This window comes from Myodes glareolus, chromosome 7 (assembly GCF_982192425.1).
Source record: "Myodes glareolus chromosome 7, mMyoGla1.1, whole genome shotgun sequence".
NCBI classification, from domain to species: domain Eukaryota; kingdom Metazoa; phylum Chordata; class Mammalia; order Rodentia; family Cricetidae; genus Myodes; species Myodes glareolus.
In genome coordinates, this window is record NC_142032.1 from 40,125,153 (window position 1) to 40,134,618 (window position 9,466).

Sequence of the window (9,466 nt, forward strand, 5' to 3'; positions counted from 1 at the left end):
GTAGAAGACTGTTTTCTGTTTTGGAGGATTTCAGTCAACCATAGCAGGGAACTCAGCAACAGCAGCATCTCTGCTCATAATAGTAGGAACATGAGGCCTTGGCAGCCCATATAGCACAGACCTAGAGTCAGAATAAGCAGAGCAGAACCTGAAGCAGAGAAAACCTTCAAAGGCCTAGCTCTAGAGATCTAGTTTTAACAAATAGGCCAAACATTTCCAAACAGCACAATTAGCAGGTGAAATTACCTGGGGCATGTGAGAAGGAAACGCGGAACATGCAACAAACCCACTTAGGAGTTTATTAGAGGGCGTGCATACAGGCCTGAGGATCGGTGTGTGGGGGGGGGAGGACATGGCATGTCCAGCTTTTAAAAGCTGCCTAGCGTCTGTGCACAGGGGGTTGGCATGACCACGCCACACGCTGATGATGCAGATGACTGGCGACTCATGCATGCTGCACAAGGGTTTAGCTGAGTCTTACGTGGCTGTAACCATGCATGCGCACAAGTGGATCATGCAGGGCCCTTTAACATTCAGGCATCTCCACGCAGGAGGGCCCATCTACACGTGCTCACCTTTAGAACCCGGAAATGCAGCCTTATCTGTGGCTGAATAATTACATTAGGGAAACAAGTATTCAAACACATGAGCCTGTGAGGGACATTGTAAACTCAAAACCTAACAGATACATAGTAACCATGGAAGATTAACTAGAATACTGCCATTTTCTGTGCAATCTCTTCATGACCCACACCAAGCAGTGTCCTGAAAGTCCCACCTTTAATGAGCAATGCTGACATCCTATACACTATCACTATAAAGTACTTTGAATGAAATGTAAAGAACTGTTAGAGAACTCACAGCACATATGCCATGGTTGATTGAGGTCAGCACCTGACAGATACTTTCCCCATGTTCTGTGTGTGGGTCTAATTTTTGTTCTTTTAAAAAGAATATGATGATGGGATGTCCCGGGCGGCTCGCGGAGTCCGACAAGGATGGCCGTGAGTCCCTGCAACGCCATGCGGCCGGGGGAGTCAGGCGGGCGGTTACAGCGGATAAAAGGCTCACAAGACATAGTAAATAAACATAAGGGTAAACATTTATTACTTAAAAAGAAATAGAAAAACAGAGAGACAGAGATAGACAAATATAAAGACATAAAGACACAGAGACAGAGAGAAACGTGTGCACACGACAGGAGACAACCACACAAGAGAGAGAGAAAGATGGCGAAGGGGGAGGTCAGAAGTGGCTGGGTGGGCGTGGTTAGTTCTTAAAGCGGCAGCAGAAGACTAACACTAATGACCCATCTCAACATAATACATTCGGCATTTACTCTGAATTTTTTGGAAATAGTGCAAAAAATGAATTCTGTTTAGCAACATTTCTAAAGGTGTTTGTGTGGTAACTTCCTTCTGTTGAAAACATTAATTCATGAAAGAAAAAAATGTTAAATAAACACCCAAAGCATATCAGTTCTTGATCCAGGCCTGATGGCACACATCTAAAATCCTTGTACTTGAAAAGGCAAAGCAGGAGAATTACGAGTTTAAAGCCAGCCTGGACTACACAATAGTCAAACCAGTGAGGCCCTGTAGATAGTCAATTCCATCTTAGATTCATGAAGATGGGTGGGGCAGGCAAAGAGGCAACCCAGGCAACCTTCACTTGCCAGGAGGAAAGAGTTAAACCCAAGGGTAGAACACTGAATGGGAAAGTGGAAGAGAATGTCAACCAGGCAGCGGAGGTTGCATGCTGTGCTGCAACCCTTGGTTCTCAGCAGGCTGCAGGCTCCCAGCTGAGAGAGCTGCCAGCAAATGGTACGGGATGCCCATCATGAACAGTCCTGCACAGAGCAAGTCTGCAGAAAGCAGATCGCCCACAAGCAGCAGGAGCAGTGCGTCTCCCATCTCTGGCGGATGAGAAAGAGCTCCCCGCTTGCAGCTGAAGCAACAGATCTCAAAGGCAAGAACAGAATGGAGATGAGAGGCTTCTCAAGGCGGGAATAAACACCCTGTCTGAGAAGTAGCAGCAGAGGGACCCTGGGTGAGTTTGTTTGTGTGCATTGGGTTTGTCTCAAGAAATGACTTCCTTCTCCAAGAACACATAGGAGCTGACTCTGGCCAGACAGCTGACCGTGAGATCTTGGCTTCAGGCTTTCCTTCTTGAAGAGGACAGAAAGGCCTGGGGACCAGGCCCTGAAGACCTGGGAGCTGGCCTGGTGAAAATCCTGTGTGCCTCTTCTTTGTACAAAACCAGATGGACCCTGACTGGATATGTGTGTATTCAAATGAGATACAGAATGGGACCAATCAGGAGGGAGCTGCCAAGCCTCAAGAAGCAAAAGGGAAAAGCCTGCCAACCCCTAAGAGTGTTGTCTATGGGGCTGCTGCTTTATGTCACCCTAACCAACCATCCATCCACCTACCACCCACCACCTCCAAGTGTGAGAGCAAGTGTTAAAAGAGTAGAAAGAGAAAGGCAAGAAAAACACTGTTTACCCACCCATTCTGTCTCTACTTGCCACCTGACACCAGAAGCTTTGGCTTGGATCAACATTAGAGTTATCCACCACAGCCTTGAAGGTGGCTAGGAAAAGTTCAGGGGTGGGGAGAATGGTGCGGGCCGGGATGTCTGTGCTCTGTCACTAGCTTAAAAAATCAAAAGTAAATAATATAAATTAAGTGATGAAATAATAATCACAATCAATCTGTATTTTCTATATTTCCTCAAAGAAAAAACATAGCCTGGGAGAAAAAATACCCTTGAGAAATGTTCTAGATATATGTGAAGAACCAGCATGCCTCCATATTAGATTTTTTTGTTTGTTTTTGTTTTTCAAGACAAGATTTCTCTGTATAATAGCCCTGACTGGCCTGGAACTTGCTCTATAGACCAGGCTGGCCTCGAATTCATAGAGATATGCCTGCCTCACTGGGATTAAAGGTGTGTGCTACCACCCCTGGCCCTACTTAGGTTTAAAACCCATCTTATAGTAAAGACAAACTAGGTTCATTCTTGTTTATGATTAAACTTCTGTTTTTCAAGGATCGGGCTATGCCCCACCTGTAACCCTAACTACGAATGGTTCTGTACTGCCTGTATCAGGAATAGCAACCATGTCTGTTTCAAAAAGCTGTTTATAACCATCTTACAATCTTACCTTTGTTTCAGAAGGTTATATGACCACCTATGACTACCTTGTTATGACTGCCTGTCCTTATGACTGTTTTACACTGGCCTGCCTTTGGGGACAGAGCAATAGCAGGACATGTCTTCTGCAGCAGCCAAGATGCCACACTGGCTACTCCCACCTCTAGTCATGAGCTCCTCCTATGTGCATTTGCTATTTCCCCTTATAAAAATCAAATGCCTTCTCTCCCCACTCTCGCTTTCTCTCTCTTCCTTTTGCTAACTCAGAGGCTGCCTCTGAGCCCCTTTCTTCCCCCTCCCCAAATGTGAGTGCTATTGCATGGTGTGACTTTGCGATACCAGTTGGCTCCAACCTCCCAAGGTACCTTTGCCATGAAATCATTACAATGACTACCTCATTATGCCCACCTTGTAGCCGAGTCTTTGTTCCAGGAGGTCATTAGGACTCAAGAGCATGCTGATGCTCTGCTCCTGTAACCCCACTTACTCTAACTGCCAAATTCACCACTCAGAAATCTGCCGTGAGATATTTTTACATGGTGTGAAGGTGGATTGCTGCGATTGGTGTAATAAAAAGCTGCATGGCCAATAGTTAGGCAGGAGAGATAGACAGAACTTCTGGGGAGAGAAAGGAAGAGGAGATGAATCAAAGTGCGCAGGAGATCCATGGAGACACAGGAAGTCAGACATGCAGAATGAAAGGTAAAAAGTCACATGGTAAACATAGATTAATAAGAGCAGGTTAATTTAATTTAATTTATACGAGCTGGTGGGGCAAGTTTAAGCTAAGGCAGAGCTTTTTTAACTAATAATAGGTCTCTGCATTGTGTATGTACTGGTGGCCTAAAGAAAAATTTGACTTCAGGAACCTCCTATCCCTGAGCTATAAAAGCCTTCTTCATATCCAATGCTGACCTCTTGAGCCCCGTCCTAGCAGGAGGAGCCCCAAGCTCACAAATTAAATAGCTTGCTTTAATTAATTGCTTGCTTTGGGTTTGGCCACGAAGGTTTGTGTCAGTGATCCTTCTTCTCCCGTCTTTGGGGTTAATGTATGCAAGGCTGCACTGTTCGCAGGAAGGTCAAGGGTCTGGGAGAGTGTGCCTAAGGAGGCAATCCATGCAACCGATCCATGTTGATGTGATTCAAGGTGGGATGCATCCTGTTACTTAGAGACCGTTGAGCACATCTGCATATTCAGCTCACCAATCCTCTCGCTGAACTTAAAACCGGGCCAGCCAAAAGGAGAGAGAGAGATGCTGTTTGAGAATTTTTTCTTCTTCAGAATTTTGTTTTGAAACCCTGAGACCCAGCCAGCCTTTATCCTGCAAAACTTTCCAAACAAAGACGGGGTTTTTCCCAGGTTCTCTGGATTCCTGCAAACTGCTTGAGCTTTGTTCCCGTCGCCTCAACGTCCATACCCATGTCGCCAGCTTCCTACGCCAGCGCCAGCGCCAGAGCCAGCTCCAGCTCCAGCTCTTTAGACCACAGCTTCCTATATCCGCCTCCCAGATATGCGCCGCTCCATACCTGTAAAGAGAGCCCAAGCTGGCATCGCTGGGTAACGGCTGACAAGCCTAGAAGTGGGAAAGGGAAGCGATTGTCAGGAAAGGGGCACCTAGTCATGTTTACCTTCTCAAGTCGAGTTCCACCATGCTCCCTTCCCGTAACCCTCGTGAATAGGTCTCAGGAGTTTGCTTGTGTCCAACAAAAGAAGTCAGTGAAGGCCCCTAACACCAAATACCAAGGTCCCCTTATGAAACAATTAGCATCGTGGCCAGACAGGGTCAAAGACTGTCAACATTCCTCGGACTTGGCTGTCCTGCTAGCCACAGAATCAGCCTCTGGAACAACCAATAGTGGAAATGTTGCTCACTGCCACAGCCAGTTGTTCCTCTTCCGAGAATTCCTATGAAAAGTTTCCTATGAAATAGATCAGAAAAGACGAACAAAGAGCTCCCTTTGAGCAAATATCTTCCACTCCCTACCAGATCAGACAAAAAAAAAAAAAGTTCTCAGATTGCACAAACAAAATTTGGTTCTAAGGTTTGCAAGAGCAGAGAGAAGTGGGCAAGCATTCTTCAATTGGCTCAACTGTCTGATCTAAATGAAAGCAAATTCCTAGGATTCCCCTTCAGCTAGCCTCACAGAGCAAAGCCAGCCCTCACACAAAAGCGCTGGCACAACCGGCCAACAGTGATTGTCACCACGAATAAACATCTGTAGACTTAACTAACCCCAGAGCTCTGGGAAGCAGGAAATCCGGGCATTTGTTATTTCCACAGAACAAACCAACCTTGACACAACAAGAGACAAAAACAAAGCAGAGCAACTGGAAGGAAGAGAAGTGGGTGTGACTGATGGAAGGCAGAGGAGAAACAGGACAGGGGGTTGTTTCCAGGAATGTGCAGTGTCAGGGACACTCAATTGGCATTTTACACCAGCTTCTTCCAAGCACAAGGTTTTACTTACCAGCAATCCGACTGTGCTTGCTTGACCGGGATCTGATTTTTCCCTTCACACCAGAGAATAATTCCATGAAGGATAGCTCGTGTGTTATAATATAAATTATACACAGGAGCTGTTCAATCTGGAAGCATGCTATTCTAGAACTAGGTGATTGCTGGTCCTTAGTGTTGTTGACCTGTGACCAGGATTTCAGGAAGGCATTTCTTTCCCTTCCCTAAAAATTAAGAAGAAACAGAGACTAGCTTAAAAACCTAGAGTAAAGCCAAACATCACTGGTATTGAAACAAAAACAACAACACCAAAAAAAAAAAAAATCAATAAAATGATCCCTAATGGTATTCTGCCATACTCATAGATCTGTGTCTTATTCAGTCATCATCAGAGAGGCTCCCTCCAGCAGCAGATGGGAGCAGATACAGAGACCCACAGCAAGACACTGTGCAGAAAGAGAGTCTAAGTTGGAGACCCTCATCAGGTCCCTCCCCTGATGAGGGAATCTCGTGAAGAGAAGACAAAAAGACCGTGAGAGTCAGGGACTTGGAGGACACCAGGAGACCAAGGCCTTCTGAATCAACTAAGCAAGGCTCCTAAGAGCTCACAGAGACTGAAGCAGCAAACACAGAGCCTGCGTGGGTCTGTACCAGGTCTTCCACGTATATATTATAGTTATTGGTTTAGTATTTTTATGTGACCCCTGACTTTGAGAACAAGTGGGTCTCTGACTCTTTTGCCTGCTCTTGGGACTCTTTTCTCCTGTTGAGTTACTGTGTTTAACTTCGATATGAAAGTTTTTGCTTCATTTTATTGTATTATATTTTGCCATATTTGGTTGTTATCTCGTAGAAGCCAGTTCAGTTCTTTTCTAATGAAAGACAGAAAGGGAGTGGAACCAGATGTGAGGGAAGATGAGGAAGAACTGGGAGGAATGGAAGGAGGGGAAACTATAATCGGGATATATTGTATGAAAAAAATCTATTTTCAATTAAAAATAAATATTTTAATAAAAAATTAAGAAGTTAAACTTGCAGAAATTAAATCAGATACAGTTTTGTCTAGGGACAAGATGACATCTACAGATGAGACCTGTGTAAACTATTTGGGAACAAAATATAAAGTGTTTATTTTCTGCCCTTCATAGAGCATTGGTCTCTTGAACCATGCTTTCTTTGGTAGAGATGAAAGACTATAAGAAAAATTTAGACTCAAGGGAACTCTGTTAGCATCTATTAGAAGTGCTCAGTATAAAGTAGGAATGGGTTTATCAAAATTATGATTGAATTTTATAAATTTCAATGGCAATATATATGTGTGTGCGTGTATTACTTTTCATATTTCAGCATTACTAAGATGCTCATTTTTTGTTCAGAGATTTTAACATCTCTGAATTAGTAGTTCCATTTTACAATTGGGGTTGTGTTTTAGCCTCTCTGTCATCAACACATGGTAGAAAGTTGTAACTCTTAATGTGTGTAGACTGCACTGAACCACAGTGACTCATATGATGTCACCAGGTAATGACCACTCAGTGTTCATAGCCAATTGGGAACCCTTTGTTGTTGTTGTTGTTGTTGTTGTTGTTGTTGTTGTTTTCTGAGACAAATTTTCTCTATCAGTCTTGGCTATCCTGAACCTTGCTTTATATACCAGGTTGGCCTGAAACTCACTGCCTGCCTCTGCCTCTCAAGTACTGGGATTAAAGGTGTATGCCACCACCACCCAGTCCAATTGGAACTCTTAATTCCAGTCAGCTGGGACTACACCCAAGTATTTGGAGACCGAGGTGGAGACCTGAACGTCCAGAGCACAGCATTTTTGAAGGTTAAAAACATCCTGCCATCTCTCTTGGCGGCTGCAGGAATCCTCACAGAAGCCAGCAGTTTAACAGAAGCTGAGATAAGCAACGAGTTAGCCGGAAGAAGGGTTCTGCACAAAAAGACAAGAAACTAAGATAAACTAGCTAGTACATCCTGACCTTGGGTTCTTAGAATAAAGTCTGGTAATTTTTCACAAGATTCTCCACCAAGGAGATGAGATTCTAGTTAAAGCCAAATTGGCCTCAGTAAGAATACAAGGCGGTGGAACCTGTGCACTACCTTGCCCTGACACCATGAGAGTCAGCATGACTATGGCATTTTTCACAAATTGGTTCTCTGTTATTGATGTTAACACATCATCCATTGTGCTTAGGTGTTTCTGAAAATATTTCAATACGATCTGGCATCTAATCAAAAGGTTTTGAGGATGTAGAAAGTCCCAGAAACAGGGTAGAATAGGATCAACATTATCTAAGGGAAAGGAACAGTGCACTGTATGGAGAAGATACTGACACAGAGCAGAAAGATAAACGCTATGGGAACAAAAGAAGGAATGAATTCTCATAACATCTGGGAGCTTCGCAGGAGCTAAGAAACATGTGGACAAATTTTGTGACTGAGGTGCATGAAGAATGACTATCACAAGCCAAGGCATTGGCTGAAGGCACGTTAGATTACTAAACCCCTTGGGATACCCAAGAGACGTTCTAAAGCAGTAAGATGCTGATGTGTCCCACCATCATCTCCACATCTGCAGACTACAGCTCCAGGACTGTGGGTCCCTCCTCCCTTCCCCTCTCTGCCCTTTCCACACCCACCATCCTACCTCCAAACTAGGGCTCAAACACTCAATACCGGTTTTTCCTGGCTAACATCCAATGAAGCAGGGTATGCACCAGCTTTACCTACCTAGCTACAGTCACATGGTTCCTGCACTGGCCCAATCTAAGACAGGTTAGAATCTTATATCAGGCACATAGCCAAAAGCAAGTCCACATGCCCAGGTCACATGGCAAAAACAAAAACATGAAAAATCAAGACAATCTATCTTCCACAAACTACACGAGTCCTATAGAAATGTTCTTTAATAGGAAATACCTCGAAAAACTCCAGGTCACCAAATTTAAAAGAATTATCATGAACTGTATCAAATAATTCAATAAATTTAAAGAAGACAAACACCTCATTGAATTTAGAGGATAACAATAAATACCTGAGTGAAATCTAAGAATATACAAATATATGGCTGAATGAAATCAGGAAGAAAATAGTAGGATTTGGAAACTGAATTCAGTAAATAGATAGAAATATTGGTGGAAACTCAAGGTGAAATTGGTGTGGAATTGAAAATTTTAATACCAAATTTAAAAACTAAAGGAAAAACTTCATAAATAAAGTGCATCAAGATCAGCAAGGTTTGAAGATAAAGTAGAGGAATTGGACCACTGAAACAAAGAATATTTAAAAAAATAAAAATAAAGCACACTAAAGAAATCTACAAGAACTATGTGAGACCATGGAAAAGACCAAATCTTTAAATTATAGGCGTAGATGAAGGAGAAGAACCCCAGGTCAATGGCTGAGACTAGATCTTCAAAAAGAACATAGAATGAAACTTCCCCCAATTTAAGGAAAAACATGCCTATATAGATACAAGAAACACACACAACACCAAATAGACATGACCAGACAGAGAAACTCCCCATGGCACATTACAGTTAAAACACCTACTATCATAACAAAGAACATGTATTGGGGGCAGGCGGTGGTGACATGGTGTGCATTAATCCCAGCAGAGGCAGAGGCACGTAGATCTCTGTGAGTTCAAGGCCAGGCTAGTCTACAGACTAGGACCGTCAAGACTACACAGAGAATCCCTGTCTCAAAAAAAGAAATAAAAAACAAAAAATAAAAATAAAAAATAAAAAACAAATTAAAGTATTGAAAGCTTTAAGAGAAAAACAAAACAAACAAACAAGCAAAAAACAAGCGAGATATAAAGAAAAACCCATCAGAGCAACAACTGATTT